Consider the following 17,422-nt stretch of genomic DNA (forward strand, 5'->3'; position numbering starts at 1 on the left):
TTTACGCAAATCAATCAAAGTGATACATCATATCAACAAATTGAAGGATAAAAACCATATGATCATCTCAATAGATGCAGAAAAAGCTTTTGACAAAGTTCAACATCCACTTATGATAAAACCTCTCCAGAAAATGGGCACAGAAGGAAATTACCTCAATATAATAAAAGCCATATATGAGAAACCAAAAGCCAACATCGTTTACAATGGGGAGAAACTGGAAGAATTCCCTCTAAGAACAGGAACAAGACAAGGGTGTCCACTCTCACCATTATTACTCAACATAGTTTTGGAAGTTTTAGCCACAACAATCAGAGAAGAAAAAGAAATAAAAGGAATCCAAATTGGAAAAGAAGAAGTAAAATTGTCACTCTTTGCAGATGACATGGTATTATATATAGAAACCCTAAAGACTCTACCAGAAAACTGCTAGCACTAATTGATGAGTTTAGTAAAGTAGCAGGTTACAAAATTAATGCACAGAAATCTCTTGCATTCCTATACACTAATAACGGAAAAGCAAAAAGAGAAATTAAGGAAACTCTCCCATTCACCATTGCAACAAAAAGAATAAAATACCTAGGAATAAACCTGCCTAAGGAGGCAAAAGATCTGTATGCAGAAAACTTCAAGACATTGATGAAAGAAATCAAAGATGACACAAACAGATGGAGGGACATACCATGTCCCTGGATTGGAAGAATCAACTTCGTGAAAATGACTGTATTACCCAAAGCAATTTACAGATTCAATGCAATCCTGATCAAATTACCAATGGCATTTTTCACAGAACTAGAGCAAGAAATCTTACGATTTGTATGGAAATGCAAAAGACCCCGAATAGCCAAAGCAATCTTGAGAAGGAAAAATGGAGTTGGTGGAATCAGGCTTCCTGACTTCAAACTACACTACAAGGCCATAGTGATCAAGACAGTATGGTACTGGCACAAAAATAGAAAGGAAGATCAATGGAATAGAATAGAGAACTCAGAAGTAAGCCCAAACACACATGGGCACCTTATCTTTGACAAAGGAGGCATGAATATAGAATGGAAAAAAGACAGCCTCTTCAATAAGTGGTGCTGGGAATATTGGACAGGTACATGTAAAGGAATGAAATTAGAACACTTCCTAACACCATACACAAAAATAAACTCCAAATGGATGAAAGACCTACATGTAAGGCCAGACACTATAAAACTCCTAGAGGAAAACATAGGCAGAACACTCTATGACATCCATCAAAGCAAGATCCTTTTTGACCCACCTCCTAGAATCATGGAAATAAAATCAAGAATAAACAAATGGGACCTCATGAAACTTAAAAGCTTTTGCACAGCAAAAGAAACCATAAACAAGACTAAAAGGCAACCCTCAGAATGGGAAAAAATAGTTGCCTGTGAAACAACGGACAAAGGATTAACCTCCAAAATATACAAGCAGCTCATGAAGCTTAATACCAAAAAAGCAAATAACCCAATCCACAAATGGGCAGAAGACCTAAATAGACATTTCTCCAAAGAAGACCTACAGGTGGCCAACACACACATGAAAAGATGCTCAACATCACTCATCACCAGAGAAATGCAAGTCAAAGCCACAATGAGGTATCACCTCACACCAATCAGAATGGCCATCATCACAAAATCTGGAAATAACAAATGTTGGAGAGGGTGTGGAGAAAAGGGAACTCTCCTGCACTGTTGGTGGGATTGTAAGTTGGTACAGCCACTATGGAAAGCAGTTTGGAGGTTCCTTAAAAAACTACAAATAGAACTACCATATGATCCAGTCATCCCACTACTGGGCATATACCCAAAGAAAACCACAATCCCAAAGGAAACGTACCATAATGTTTAATGCAGCACTATTTACAATAGCCAGGACATGGAAGCAACCTAAATGCCCATTAACAAATGAATGGATAAAGAAGATGTGGCATATATATACAATGGAAGATTACTCAGCTATAAAAAGAGATGAGATGGAGCTATATGTAATGAGGTGGATAGACCTAGAATCTGTCATACAGAGTGAAGTACGTCAGAAAGAGAAAGACAAATATTGTATGCTAACTCACATATACGGAATCTAAAAATGGTACTGATGAACTCAGTGACAAGAACAAGGACGCAGGTGCAGAGAATGGACTGGCGAACTCGAGGTTTGGGAGGGGGCAGGGGGTGAAGGGGAAGCTGAGACGAAGCGAGAGAGTAGCACAGACATATATATACTACCAACTGTAAAAGAGATAGCCAGTGGGAAGTTGTTGTATAAAAAAGCGAGTCCAACTCGAGGATGGAAGATGCCTTAGAGGACTGGGATGGGGAGGGTGGGGGGGGGAGTCAAGGGAGGGAGGGAATACGGGGATATGTGTATAAAAACAGATGATTGAACTTGGTGTACCCCCCCAAAAATAATAAATAAATTTTTTTAAAAAATGGAAACCACGTTATTCTCAGCAAATCCTTTCCATCTTCATTGTTTCTTGTTTAAAAAAAAAAACATAGAAATTGTTATACAGAGCATCAAACGCAGAAGTAGCAGTAGCAATGACTAAAATGATGGAGCAGTTAGTCACTAGTGTACAGGCATTGTGCTAAGTATGATAAGTGTAATGGTTATATATGTGCTATATAGCATAATTTCATGCTATGTTTTGTGTGTGTGGGTGTGGGTGTGTAAACGCACATCTGACCCCAGCTAGTGGGTCAGCTGGGGGCTGCTTGACTTAGTATGGCCTCACTTATATGTCTATTGGGTCAGTGCTGTTAGTTGCTACCGGCCTTCGTCTGAGTTGACAGAATTGATTGGGCCACATACATTCAGCAAGTTTGCCTGGGCTTGTTCACGTGAGGGCAGGAGCAGGAAGAGAGCAAGCCCCAAAGCATATGTACTTTTCAAGTCTTTTCTTGTAATATGACTTGTTAGTCCATTAGTCTCAACAAGTTCTTGGACAATTGATAAGTTAATGTAAACTTTGGAGAAATATCTATTTCATTCTTCTGTCCATTTTTAAATCAGGTTATTTGTTTTGTTGCTATTGAGATATAGAAGTTTCTTATATATTTTGAATATTAACTCCTTATGAGATATGTTGTTTGCAAATAGTTTCTCTAATTCCATAGGTTGCGTTTATGTCCTATTGATTGTTTCCTTTGCTGTGCTTTTAGTTTTTCAGAGTTGAGTACGATGTTATCTTTGCACTTGTCATAAATAGCCTTTATTATGCATATATTGAGGTATTTTCCTTTTGTACCCAATGCGTTGAGTATCTTTATTATAAAATTGTGTTGAATTCTATTAAATGCTTTTTATGCATCTCTTGAAATGATCACATGATTTTTCTCCTTCAACTATTAATGTGGCGTATCACATGTTGAACCATCCTTCTATCCCAGATATAAATCACCCTAATCATGGTGTATGATTCTTTTAATGTACTGTTGAATTCTGTTTGCTAGTATTTTGTTGAGCATTTTTGGCATCTATGTTTATCAGGGATATTGGCCTGTAAGTTTCTTTTTTTTTTTGTTACATCCAAGAAATATTTATTGAATGCTTAATATGCGTCAGGCCTTGTTTTACATTTTGGAGGTATAATAGTCAAAGTTCTCGCACTGAGAGTATTTACTTTCTAGGGGGGAAGAAAGACAATAAAATAGATCACAAAGAGGAGGTGGGAGTAAGTACCATGAAAACAATAAAACAAGGTGATGTGATAGAGATTGATGCTGATGATGTGACCTTTGAGCTGAAACCTGGATGGTGCAAAGCATCTCCCCACTGATGGTTCTGAAGAAATTGTGAGGTCATCACTTCTCTGAACGCTGATGACTAGGTATGTGGCATTAAGCAACTTCTGATATTTCTTGTCCATTATGAATACAAAATGTCTTCTGGATGATTATGAGTTGGAAGGTCTTGCTCATGAGTTAAGGTCAGCTCCTAGGAGAGGGTCATGGATTTGGTTTGCTTCTTTGCTTATTTCCATTGTGTTTGTTTGGCTTCTACTTTTGAAAGGGGCTTCGGGATGTGGACAGGGGAGGAGCTGAAGAGTCATTTTTTGTGACTACTGTTGCCTTAGGTCCCAGGTGACAGAGGGTGATGCAGAGTTGGGAGGAAGGTGTTGTCCTCATCCTGGTTCACAAGTCTCTGCAACCTTGGGAGGGTGTAGAATCTTAGGAGCATCAGGAAATGGCACCCTTGAAACAGGTAGAGGCTTTATCTTCATCAGCCCATCCAGGGTCCTTGGTGGGTGGCCTATAATTTTCTTGTCTTATGGTATCTTTATCTGGCTTTGGTATCACGGTAATGCTGGCCTTGTAAAATGAGTTTGGAAGTATTCCCTCCTCTTCAATTTTTTGGACGAGTTTGAGAACATTGGTATTAATTTTTTGTAAGATGTCTGGTAGAAATCACCATTGAAGCCACCTGGTCCTGGGCTTGTCTTTGTTGGGAGGTTTTACAAAAAGGTGCAACGCAACACTAATCATCAGGCAAAGGCAAATCAAGACTATGAGACATCAGCCTGCATCTATGAGGGCGGCTGTCATCCAAAAGATCAAAAGATAACAAATGTTGGCCAGGGTGTGGAGAAATCAAAACCCTTGTACACTGGGAAGGTAAAATGGTGTAGCTGATATTAGAAACAGCATAGAGATTCCTTGGAAAAATTAGAATTAGAAATACCAAATGATACAGAAAATCTACTTCTACCTATAAATCCAAAGGAAATGAAAACAGGACCTCAAAGACATTTCCACTCCCATGTTCACTACAACATTATTCACAATAGACAGAATACAGAAACAATCCAAATGTCTATTAACGAATGAAAGGATAAAGAATACATAGTATCTACATACAGATATTATTTAGCCTTAAAAAGAAGGAAATACTGTCATTTTTGACATCATGGATGTATTTAACCATGCATTTACTCATTCTTCCATAGGTATTTTTCCAGACACTTTGCTAGGTACTGCAAATTTAAAGATGAGTAAGACACGGTGCTTGCCCTGGAGAATTTTATGCTCTAGTGGAGAAGGAGATGAGAAAATAAATACTTTACAATACATTACAGCAATCTATGACACAATGGTAAATTATATGATAGAGTCTTACATGAATTGTCTAGATGTTTCTAAAGGATTCAAATCTGACATTCGGTATTTTTGCCTTAAAATAAGTGAGAGTTTACCAGAGACCGTTGAGTCTTTTAGATGAAACACATAGCCCTAAATGCCATGATTCTGCACTTTTAGGATTTAGGAATATTGAAGCCATTTTCAATGTGTTTTCCCCCTATCTGATCCTATACATAGTTTATTCAAAAAAAAAATCTGCTCTTAGTTCATTTATTCACCCAAAGACTATTAGTAGGAACCAAATTACATCACAAACTATTTCAAGAATACATTAAGTTATTGTAATTGTTATTCTTAAAAATTCAATTCAAATTCCACTAAAGCTTTCTACTTGGAAGAGTTTTTGATTCCTGAAGTGTGCAGATATTCAAAATTTTTCTAATTATATATATATTTTGCCAATAAATTTAAAATGGAAACATTTCTGGACATCTGGTGTTAAGTCTTCTCGGTGAAGAATCTTTTCAACAGTTGCTAGTAGTGACTTTTTATTTGAAACATTTTTCTTTTATGTAATAAGTAATTAAGCAATACGTTAAGATCAACAATGCTTTTAATATAATTTCCCATAACTAGCTAACCTCATTTTGGTGTAAAACCTTAGTGTTCATTTTTTGTATTATTACAAAATACTGAAAATATTATATTATACTTTAAAGATTATACTTATTTTTTAAATACATCACAGAACCTGACCACAGAGACTGTGCATAGAGACGTGAATTCCATCCACACCCTTCAGTAGTGACACATCAAGTCTTCTCCTCCAACTAGTGAGTGGGGGAAGAGGACAGAGAGGAGCAAGCCGGAGAAAAGGGTTTTCAAATTTGTACATTAAGTCATGAGCAGAACCACAACTGAACAATGTATGAACCAACCATAACTAACTATATGAGAAGTCTGAGAAGTGAACTACAGTATGGAATTTTGCTCAGGTTTCAGATTGGCCTCTGGATAGCAAGCATATAGAACGACTCAACTAAACAACACCATTAACCAACAGAAGCTACTGCATATTTATAGAACACTCCATACAACCACAGCAGAATACACACTGTCTTCAAGCTCCAATGGGAAACTCACCAAGCCTGCTTATATAATACCTTGGGTCATAATAAAAATTTTAACATATTTCAAAGAATTGAAATCATACAGAACATATATGTTTTCTGACCATAATAGAAATAAGCTGGAAAATCAATAACAGAAAGCTAACAGGAAAATCTCCAAATTGGAAATTAAACAACACACATACACACAATCCGTGTTAAAGAGAAAGTCTCAAAGAAAATTAAAATATAATGAATGGAATGAAAATAAAACAACATATGTCATATGCAACTAAAGCATTACTCTGAGAGAAATTTATAGCAGTAAATTTCTGCATTAGAAAATGAAAGTCTCAAAATAATAATCTAAGTTTGGACCATAAGAAGCTAGAAAAGAGGAAGAAAATGAACCCAAATTAAGCAGAAGCAGAATGAAAAATATAATAACAATTAGGGAAGAATGCAATGAAATCAAAAACAGAAAATCAGAGGAAAAGAAGAAAAGAAAAATTAATGAAACACAAAGCAGTTTCTTTGAAAAGACCAAATTAGAGAAGTTACTTGTGATACATATATCCAATGAACGGCTTGCACCCAGAATATATAACAAATTCCTACACATCAGTAAGAAAAATACTGAAAACCTAGGAATAAAACTGGAAAAGACTTGAACAATCACTTCAGAAAAGAATATACAAATGGCTATTAAACAGTGAAACAGCGCTCCCTTTTATTATTCATCAAGGCAAGTTTAGAAAAAAACAGTTATTAGGGACCCCTACACACTTTTCAGGATGGCAGCAAAGAAAATTGCAAATTTTGATGAGCAGCTGGGAATCTCAGACAATGTGCTGAACTGTAAATTTGTACAACTGCTTAATAAAACTCTTTGGCATCATAAGTGATGCCAAAGAGACACCACTTACAGCACAGAAATTCTAGGCACATATTCACGAGAAATGCTGTCTATTCACCTAACTTATTTCCTAGAATGTTCATGGCACGCTCTCTCTCTCATCCTTTTTTGTTTGTTTTCCAGTCCTGTTTAATTCCAGCCCAAACTGGTACCTATCAGAGCATGCATAAATCAAGTGAATTGATTAACATTTTGTGGAATATTTTCATGACGTTCAAATAGCAATGATAGCAATTAATTAAAACTATAGGCAACAACATGAGTGGATTTCACGAATGTAATGCTGAGTGAAAGAAACCAGACACATACACTGCCTACTCTGCTTCCATTTTCATAAGGTACCGAGACAAAACCAATTTATGTTATTACAAGGAGGGCTAATGATCACCCCTGGGTTAAGATGAGGCAAGGGCCAGTGGTGTGAAGGATGCTCTCTTTCCATGAGGACGACTATGGGATCATGTTATTTTCTTCGTCTGGTTGCCAGTAGATATGTTTGTTCAGTTTTTACACACTGATCATCCATCTGCACAGATCTGAGATCTGCGTTTTCCTGCGTGTATGTTGTACTTTCATCAAAGTTAACAAAATATTAGGAAACAGATTCTGAAATCCCAGTAAAAAGTAACATGTTCCTTAAAAATTTTAAGATTGGTTCAATATTAGCAAATGTTTTAACATTAGTTCCCCATTACAGTAGATCCAAGGAGAAATGTTAGAAAACCATCCTGACATGTCAACAAAATTCAACACTAACACACACACCCCTGTAAACAACTAGGAATTCGTGTATATTTATAAAACATGATCACATATACGCACCTCACCCCAAACGTCGGCAGCTTATTTCCTGAGGAAGTATAGCATTTTTACTATTAATAAAGGCCATCTTTAAAGATGGTGCTTAATGTGAAAGGCAGCTAAGCTTGCTTTTCGAGCCCCAAATTACACAGACGGAACCAGCAGGTTTGAGACAGCACCAGAGCCAGGCACACTTTCTGAAAGGGCTAGGCCTCGGACAACCTAAAACCTTAGAGAAACAGAGAACTCCTGTTCTCCATGAATGAAAAATTCGCGCAGCAAGAATGGAACTGAACTGAAAACACCCACAGTCATTTTTATCAAACTTACATGTGTGTGAAGAGAGCTGCTTTAAGAAAAGTGCCAGAGAGAGGTCCAGAGTGACAGCTCTTATTCCTCCTCTATAGGAAGGAAGAAGAATCGATACAAAAATGTTTACAATGTAAAATGAAGCAAAATAAATCAAAGATAATTTTTCAAACATGATGAAAATAAATATATCAAGTATGTATCATTTGAAGGTATATGCAAATAATTGGAACGTTAAACTTTCTTATTCTTACATTAGCACATCGTGCATTGCTTGCTACAGATCAGCCATCTGTGGGAAAAAAAATCTTTCTGCTATATACAAAATAGATAACAAGAACCTACTGTACAGCACAGAGAGCTCTACTCATACTCTGTAATGACCTATATGGGAACAGAATCTAAATCAGAGGGGACATGTGTATAACGGATTCACTTTGCTGTGCAGCAGAAACTAACACAACATTGTAAACCAACTATACTCCAATAAAAAATTTAAAAAAAATCTTTGAGTGCAGGAATGATAAAGGGGTTTTATTACAAGGATAGATAAGAACCTAGAATCTCCTTAGAACTGCCTGTCAAGTTGCTCTGTATTTATTTATCTTTTAAGATTAAATTTTCACACCTTTAATATCTCCCTGAAAGGCAATTATGAAATTTGAGGAAATGAGTTCACATTTGCTGATTTCCTTAACAAGCCCACATCAAGCATGAGGAAACTGGAAAAGTAGGGGCAGTGTATTTAAGCAACATTCAATTAAATGGCATGAATAATCATCTACATCACATTTGAGCTCATTTGAAAGTGGTAGGAGAGAGAAAAAGACACAAGATACGTTCAAAAGGGAAAAGGAGGAAAAATGCAAAAGCAAAACCAAAATCATTCATTACATGTTTCTCCTTGTCTTTCAGTCCTATTTTCCTTTCAATTTTGAAGTTTAACGATGATTTTCTAAGTAGATACTTAATTGGTTATAGTAATTAACTGAGGCATATTTCATTTTATATATGTACTGAATTTTACTGTACTTTGGGAATTAGGAATAATGCTAAATAGAACTGGATGTCATGTCCATCTTTTTTCTACTTGTAATTTGCTTGGTTGCCACTTTACGGTGTTTGAGCGCCATAAATTAGAATAATGATCCTCAGCTGGGTTCCCAGCACTTTCCAGCGACCCTTTCCCATGTGCATGTAGTGAGCTGCTTCTCCAGGTTCCTTCAACAAATGTTTATGGGCGGCTTTTCCATGTGATGCACTGGGCTATCTTCTTTGTGGCCTGAAGAAAGGAGGAGTTTTATCAAGGAAATAGAAAGCGTATTAAACACACAAGCATCCACACCTTCTTTGACCACGTGCTCTTTAACAATATACCACATGCTCTTTAGTAACATTCCCATGCAAATAGCATGTTTTCTTTTTCCACAAAGTTAGACCATCCGGGAGGAACAGGGACCATAGCTACCTGTTAAAATATATTTACGAACATGGTTAACCATTTAAGTTACTCGTGTGTGCTAATTCGTTTGCATGTATGTCCCATGCGAAAACATGACTTGCACAAGGCAACATGCACTTTCTTTATTCTTGTGCTCTATGCATAGCAGAATATGGTCCATAACAAATGTGCAATAAGTTTTTGCTACACTTGGGGCAAATCTATATAGTATTAATGGCATTAAAACACAAGGGAAGCAAGTGTAAAGCACAAAAGGAGGGAATATGATGATACGTTTAGCTTTTCAGTTTTATCTCAAATTTGTTTACTGAAGAAATACTTACTGAGCACCTAATTAACATTTAAGGGAGAGGAACACAGCAATGGTTTGTGAGGCTGAAAATAATCAAGAAGAGAGAAAGAAAACACTGTACGATGTAATAGCAGTCAATGGGGAGCTTCGATATAAAAATGCAGTTATCTCCTTTGTGGCAGAGGGATATGATTTCAGACACCTGGAGCAAGGCATGGCCATTACCTGTTTCAATCAGAATCTCTTGCTATTGTTATTTTTGTCACCGACAGTAATTACTCATGGTTCAAAACTGAAAACAGCTACTTTAAGGAATTTGATTAATTCTAGTTGAAGAGTCAGAAATTATTTAAGGTGAGCACAGTAAAACCGGCAATGGATTAAAATTATTTGAAAATCACAACGAAAACGTTTTGAAGAATCCATGAATCTTCCAATCTTCTTGATAAAGAAATTTCTTTCAAAAATATATGTAATCATGGGCTTCCTAGGTGGCACAGTGGTTAAGAATCTGCCTGCCAAAGACCTAAATAGACATTTCTCCAAAGAAGACATACAGTTGGCCAACACACACATGAAAAGATGCTCAACGTCACTCATCATCAGAGAAATGCAAGTCAAAGCCACAATGAGGTATCACCTCACACCGATCAGAATGGCCATCATCACAAAATCTGGAAACAACAAATGTTGGAGAGAGTGTGGAGAAAAGGGAACTCTCCTGCACGGTTGGTGGGATTGTAAGTTGGTACAGCCACTATGGAAAACAATTTGGAGGTTCCTTAAAAAACTACAAATAGAACTACCATATGATCCAGTCATCCCACTACTGGGCATATACCCAAAGAAAACCATAATCCCAAAAGAAACTTGTACCATAATGTTTATTGCAGCACTATTTACAATAGCCAGGACATGGAAGCAACCTAAATGCCCATCAACAAATGAATGGATAAAGAAGATGTGCCATATATATACAATGGAATATTACTCAGCTATAAAAAGGGATGAGATGGAGCTATATGTAATGAGGTGGATAGACCTACAGTCTGTCATACAGAGTGAAGTAAGTCAGAAAGAGAAAGACAAATATTGTATGCTAACTCACATATACGGAATCTAAAAATGGTACTGTTGAACTCAGTGACAAGAACAAGGACGCAGATACAGAGAATGGACTGGAGAACTCGAGGTTTGGGAGGGGGCGGGGGGTGAAGGGGAAGCTGAGACGAAGCGAGAGAGTAGCACAGACATATATATACTACCAACTGTAAAATAGATAGTCAGTGGGAAGTTGTTGTAAAACAAAGGGAGTCCAACTGGAGGATGGAAGATGCCTTAGAGGACTGGGGCAGGGAGGGTGGGGGGGACTTGAGGAGGGGAGTCAAGGAAGGGAGGGAATACGGGGATATGTGTATAAAAACAGATGATTGAACTTGGTGTACCCCCCCAAAAATAATAAATAAATAAATAAAATTAAAAAAAAAAAAAAAAGAATCTGCCTGCCAATGCAGGGGACAAGGGTTCAATCCCTGCTCCAGGAAGATCCCACATGCCATGGAGCAACTAAGCCCATGCGCCACAACTACTGAGCCTGAGCTCTAGAGCCCGTGAGCTACAACAATTGAGCCCATGTGCTGCAACTACTGAAGCCCACATGCCTAGAGACAGTGTTCCACAACAAGAGAAATCAAGGCAATGAGGAGCTCGCGCACCACAATGAAGAGCAGCCCTCACTCACTACAACTAAAGAAAGCCCGCGCACAGCAAAAAAGACCCAACACAGCCAATAAAATAAATTAATTAATTTTAAAAATTCTATAAAAAAATTGAAAAAAATGTAATCATGTGCCTCCTACCTTTTCCCCCTCCCTTTAAACTGAAATTATTTGACTACAAAGATTACTTTGGTCTGAGTTCTTGTCCAGTTAAAAAAAAAAAGAAAGCAAAACAAACAAAAATCAGGGTGATGTTTCTCTGCATTCCATGTATTTACTCTGAGTTAGTTCTGCTGCAGAGACTTCAAAACACGTTTCAGATCATGTCTACAGAGGACAGCAGGTGCACATGTATGTAACATCTATGTACTACGTACATGTAATTTAACAGTCACAGCTAAGGAAGTTAATACTTGGTGAGCATCAGTGTTACAAAATAGGTATACAAATAGATTTAATTTCATTATAAACCTATACAAATATTTATAAAGAGGATTAATTTAGGTTGCTAGGTACATATGGCTACAAGTTAGCAAAACCTAAATTTTAAAAACAATGAAAATTGTATAAAATATTTAAATGAACCAGATAGTTTAAGTCAAACAAATGGCAGTTATTGAATCAATCTCAGATAAAAATGAAGGTAAGGCAGACAAATGTACAGGTGTAAGTATAGGTCTAGATATGTAGGTATGGTATAGATACAGACAAAAAGAAAATTCTCACCGTAAAGTTAATTCACAGATAAGCAACCAACTCCATAGGGAACTTTAGATTTCCCCTAATACGTTTAGTCAGACTAAAATTTTTACACATGACCATCCGCTTCTAATCACATATAATCCACGTAAAAACTCTATGAGGCAAGACTCAATTATCTATTTTATAGACAAGGAGACTGCAGTATGCTACTTTAACAGTAGAGCAACCTAGTATCAAATTCAGAAAACCCATTTTCTGACTTTTTCATGATATTACATTATAAGCCAAATTAGCTTGTGTTGACATCTGAATCAACCTTTTTAAACATGTCACCATAAACTATACTTACAATTTATATTTTTACACTGTGATCCCTATTTTTTCTGTTTCCCTTATCCAGAAATCCTATACCCACATGGTTTTATTTCCCAATTGTGAATTTCTTCCAGAGACATGGGAATAGAGAATATGATACCCAGGTACCCAGAATGATACCCGTGTACCCGTGATACCCAGGTACCCAGAATCCAACTCCATGAAATCTTAACAAGATTCTATATGTGTTTAAGAAATTATTTTTTCTTTTTAAAAATTAAAGCGATGTAAACACAGTTGAGGCCCACTACCTTCCCTGGCCCGTTTTCTGTCCTCTCGCTGAAGGAAGCTGGTTGATGCTGTCTGTGTTTAGCCATTCTCCTGTACACTTTCACGCGTTTACTAAGTATGCGTGAATCCGTGTGTATTCTTACGCCGAGCTGGCAGTTTACCTGACTGCTGCCATGATGTCCATACTACCCTGCAGCTTTCTTTTTTAAAATCAAGCGTTCTGGTTTTTTGCAAACGTATCCTTTTTGTACATGTAGCTCTCATTCATTCCATTTGCGACCGTTCAATAACTTATGCATTCCTATGCTGACGGCTAGTGGATTTCCTTCCAATTCTTTGCTTTAAAGGGAACGATGTGGCAGGGAACGCTGATATGTACACTCTCTTGTGCACACATGCAAAATTTCTCTAAGTCATCCATCTTAGGGATGTCTTTTAGAGGCATACAAATGTTTCCAAGGAGAGTTTAAGGGAATTGGTGTCCAGATAACCAAAATTTCCATGCATGGTTTGCTGAAAGTGATCTGCCTGAAAATGAAAATGTGTTAGTTGTCATGCCAGGGTTCCTTTTTCAACTTTCTATTCAAACTTGTCCTTTTCCATTTTGCCAAAAATGGCACAATTTGTTGAGCATTTTTAGATTAGTGATTGACATTTTTAATGAATATATTTTTCTATATATATGTTTGCACGTGTTTACTAGGTGGAAAGGTACCTAATCCTCTTGACTCAGTTTTGATAACATTTTCTAATGTATTTACTTAATTGTCAAATTTTATTAAATTATGTTTTCAGCTCATTTCTATCTTATCCTTGTCATCAAATTATCTGAAAGCTGAAAATATATAAGAGAAATTAACGTCCTTTCAGTTTTCAGATTTGCACCTTTTATGGACTGTATATTGAATGTGTTCTTTTGTCATTCTGTAGAGGCAGAATCTAACTTGTAGATTTCTATCTCATAGAGACACAAAGAATTTCTGTCTAGCAGTAAAAGATAACTCCAAAGTTTATCATTTATATCCCTATAGGACAATAACCAAAAATCTGAACCTAAAATTCCTATATTAAATTGTCCATACATACCCAGATCCTCAAATACACTTTGGACAACTTTAACACCCTAATGATTCCTTCATTAGTGAGTTGCATATAATCTTTTACATGTATTCATTTTATATTTGTTTTAGAGTAATGGTTTTATCTTTTTAAATTTATACTTTAATATCTCCAATATCAGTGCTAGGTCTCATGAGATGACTTTCTGTTTTACTAAAAAAATTTTTTTAAATGACTAAATTTTAATTTTGTTGAACATCATTTATTGTATTCTTCTGCTTTTCTTGATATTATTTCTTCCTATTTTTTTGCTTGATTTTATCTTTTTATCTTTAAACTTCTCAGACTGATCACATCAATATTTCTCATTAATTTCCAAACTTCATTATTTCTAAATTAAGTTTTTAAGGCTATAAATTTGTATCTCACAAGTTTTGATCTGCAATACTTTTAACGCTATTCAGTTTTATTTATTTTAGTCAATTGTCATATTTTTACACACATTATGTAATATAGTAGCATACTTAAAAAAATTTAAATCAAAAGTTTCCAAGCAACTGACAGATTTTTAGTTCTTTATTTTGTTAATTAAACTCTTTTTTATTATGTTTATAGATGAATTCTGCCTCCTTTTTTTCCTAGTTGTTGTATCTGTTGCAACTGACTGAATTTGACACAGTTCCCAAGAGATGAGCCTTGAGCATTTAGAAATGCTTGTTGCTATAGGATGGATTGCCTGACTCTCAAAGAACCCTCTGGTCCTCTTTTGAGGACTTTCTACCTCCTTTGGGTTTCCAGATACTTCTGTTGTATTAAAATGCCAGTATCTGGGGACTTCCCTGGTGGCGCAGTGGTTAAGAATCTGCCTGCCAATGCAGGGGACACGGCTTCAATCCTTGGTCTCGGAAGATCCCACATGCCACAAAACAACTAAGCCCGTGCGCCACAACGACTGAGCCCACATTCTGCAACTACTGAAGCCCACATGCCTGGAGCCCACGCTCCACAACAAAAGGAGCCACTGCAGTGAAGAGTAGCCCCTTCTCGCCACAACTAGAGAAAGCATGTATGCAGCAACGAAGACCCAACACAGCCAAAAAAAAAAAAAAAACAAAATTTTTTAAAATGCTGTTATCTGGAACAGGTCAACCACATTATGTTCACAACAGAAATATGATATTCATATGTTGTTTATGGGTTAATATATATTTACCCAGATAATATCTGATACATCAGATAATCAGCTAACAGCATGCTAAAACTGAAATAATTTCACACTTTCTTATTCATAGTGTAATTAAATAAATAAATAAAAATAAACTCATAGGTCCCATTACAAATGATTCATGGTTTCTTCTGTAGGTTCAACAGAATAGTTTAAGTCCGTTTTTAAAGTGGTGACAGTCACTGCATAGGAGCAATGACTCACGCTGGTGGATTGTACAGAGGAGGAATGCATTTATTTCACCACCCTCAGACCTTTAGAAGACAGAGAGAGGAGTTCAGAAAGAAGTTCAAATGTTAATAGCAAAACAGAATCCCCACTGCTCATTCATTTTAAAGGCCATGATGTGATTGGATCAGCAAGCAGACCTATGAAACCTCACTGAAATGAAATAATATGAAAATAGAAAGTGAAAAGATTTCCTATTACTTCATCTATTTCTCTTAAACAGTTAATAATTGGAAGTCTTTAATTTTATAAGAAAACTAACTAACTATTCTATGTTTCCATTTAACCCCGATTTAGAAAATGTAGTGGGAGAACATAATTTTTGACAAGCGTAGTCATCTGAAACAGATAATAGTAATACTGTAAAGTCCCATTTTTGGAGGCAATGTATAAATGAAAAATGATTCAGCTTCTGGCTAGAATGCTAGTCTCTTACACAGCTTGCTTTAAAAAAGTAGTTTCTTTTTTGTCACTAATGCATCTATTTTTGATCGATAGTTTCTAGTCTACGTTTCTATTCTATACTTTACAGCAAAGATTGATTTCTTCTGACAAGATGTGAAGTGGTATTATCCAAAAGTTCTAATTAGATTTTATTTTTTAAATACATAAAGTCAATTGAATCAACAACTATCAACTAGCTTCTTTTCTGATTTTTTTTTGTAATGTCACTCATGTAGCAATTCCACATGTCTGTTAAGGCCTGTTTCTGGACTGTTTTCCAAGTGCTGTGCTTACATTGCTGCAACTTGAAAATATTTTCTTACCTTTTAAGCTTGTTTAGCCACTTGTTTCTAGCCTTCAGAATTCCCACATGAAACTTAGACTCAATTAATCAACTTCTGTGAAAAAACGTTTGATACTTTTATTGGGATAGCATTGAACATGTATTTTAATGCAGTGAGAACTGAAATCTTTCATACAGTCTCAACCTTTAATAGGCCGTGTTTTCTTGCATTTATTCAGGTCTGCTCTTGTATGCTTTTCAATAGTATTTTGAAATTTTCTCCTCAAAGGTTAAAAAAATCTTAGGTTAGATGTATGCCTCCATTTCATATAGGTTTTATTATATCTATTTTATCATTAGTCTTTATAAGGAGTTGTGGCTGGGGTGCAAGAAAGCTATTCAGATGCCAGTGCTTTAGTCAACAATGTTAATAGATCGGAGTTTTGTTAAACAATCACTGTCTACATAAAAAGACGTAGCTTTTTTCCTTTCTAAAACATATGTCCCTTTGCATCAGTTATGACACCTTCCACGTTATAATGTTGAAATGAAGCAGGGATAGGGACACATCTTCTTGTTTTGCCACTGTATTAGTTTGCCAGGTCTGTCATAAAGTACCACAGACTGAGTGGCTTAAGCCACAGAAATTTCTTACAATCTGGAGGCTGGACATCTAAGATCAAGGTGCCGGTGTCTGACTGCTTCCGAGGCTCTCTCCTTGCCTTGCAGATGGCCGCCTTCTCCCTGCATCCTCACATGGTCCTGTCCTTTGTGTGAGCATCCCTGTCTCACCGGGTGTCCAAATTTCCTCTTCATATAAGGACACTAGTCCAATTGGGTTAGGGCCCACCCTAAAGACCTCGTATTAACTTAATCATCCCATCTTAATGTTACTCTAAAGACAGTAGCTTTCTGAGGTACTGGGTGACAGGGCTTCAGCAGGGGAATTGATATAATATGACGTATATGTGGAATCTAAAAAAGCTGAACTTGTGGAAACTGAGTAGAATGGTGATGACCAGGAATCGATGTTGGTTAAACTGTACAAACTGGCAGCTAGATGATGAGTAAGTTCTGGAGAGCTAGTGCCCAGAATACTGATTATAGTCAACAATACTGCAATACTTCAAAGTTGCTAGGATATTTGATATCAAACATTCTCAACACAAAAAAGAAAT

Source organism: Hippopotamus amphibius, chromosome 12 (genome assembly GCF_030028045.1).
Source record: "Hippopotamus amphibius kiboko isolate mHipAmp2 chromosome 12, mHipAmp2.hap2, whole genome shotgun sequence".
Classification (NCBI taxonomy): Eukaryota; Metazoa; Chordata; class Mammalia; order Artiodactyla; family Hippopotamidae; genus Hippopotamus; species Hippopotamus amphibius.